Genomic DNA, 1,670 nt, shown 5'->3' with positions numbered 1-1,670 from the left:
ATTGAATTGAATTAAACAATCTTGGCATCAAATTAAAGCTAACACTTGTGAGATTTGATCAGAGGTGTAAATACTACAGCAGATGTGACTGTGTCAGAGTTCCTGAGGCTGGAACATAAAAAACGTTTGTAGATTTTCTTCAACTAAGTTATTTTTTATTTTATTTTATTTAACAAGTAGGGTGACCATATTTAATTTCCAAAGGAAGAATACACTTGGCACAGTCATAATGAACTTTAATTATACTGTTTGCTTAAAGAAGTTTTTAACATAAAAATGATGCTTTCTCTGTACGGTTAATGAATGGTGAAATTTAAAAAAAAAATAAAAAACGTCTTATAGGCTTTTCAAGTCAACAAGTTAAAAAAAGAAGACTTTTGGTCACCAATTTATAGCCACTTTGAAAATATGATTCCCTTCCCATTTAACCAGGAATCAACATGTGAACATTATCTGTGCAAGTAATGATGCTGCTGAAGTGAAACCATGGAAAATTACAGCACTGTTAATGACTACATAGCCATTTGGCACATTTTGCCAACGTGATGGTGTGATGCATTTTGTAATGGTGATTTATTATGTCAGAATCAGAATACATTATTGATCTCTCTCTCTCTTTACTAGTCCCCCCTAGGGACCCCAAAGCGCTTTACACACCCAGTCATCCACCCATTCACTCTCACATTCACAGACTGGTGGAGGCAGCTACAGTTGTAGCCACAGCTGCCCTGAAGAAGTAACTATATAATTAATTGCCCAACACTGGTCATTATAAACTGTATTTTGCAGACAGAGTTACAGGACTCTCTCCCAGACCACAGACTCATAATACAAGTCAGAGCTTTATAAAAGAAAAAATAAAAAGGAAAGAAAGAAAAAAAAGATGCGTTTTCAAAATTGGAATTTAAGTTATTTTTACTTCCAATAGTGTTTACATATTTTTTTTCATTGTAAGTGGGCTAAAGCATAAACATAAATGTAAATGCTGTAATTTGATTATTTTAGTGAACCATGTAACTTGGATGGATTCAATGCTGGCCTGACGACAGTGCACACCTCTGATGTTGCTCACCGTGGTCCAAGGGATCGCTCAGAGAGTTTGTGTGTTTGCTCAGACACATGAAAAATTAGAGGGAACATTGGTTGGTGCCAACCTGCAATAGAAATGTGAGATCAACTAAATATTTAGAATTGTGTGATTTGAAATGTAAATAGATGCTGTGTTACTGTAGGTGACAATATGTCATGATATTGTATATATTATATGTTTGTTACGTCTCCTCGAGGGCAGGAGGGGATAACACAACAACTCCGGAAACTCGGTACAGGTGTTATGAAAAAGGTTTAATGGCAGCGCTCTCACAAAATAAATAACCTAGATTCAAACAACAAATGTGGGGGAGAAAGGGACAGTTAGGTTGTGCCAAAAAAAACACCAAAAAGACAAAACCAAAACTTAGCTGAGCTGAGCTATTATCCTAGAAAAGCAACAAACAGGAGAGAAAGACCCTAAACCTCAACTTAAAACAAGCTCAAAATTACATGGGTGGCACCAACCTACTTACCTAGTGTTTCTAACAAAAAGACTCTACGTGAGTAAGTGTATGGTGTCCCCAAACTTACCTAGTCCACTTTACTCCCACCACAATCATCAAACAAAAGACAGCCTG

This window comes from Aulonocara stuartgranti (genome assembly GCF_965226115.1).
Source record: "Aulonocara stuartgranti genome assembly, chromosome: 3".
Taxonomy (NCBI): Eukaryota; Metazoa; Chordata; class Actinopteri; order Cichliformes; family Cichlidae; genus Aulonocara; species Aulonocara stuartgranti.
Note: the sequence above shows the minus strand (reverse complement) of the source record.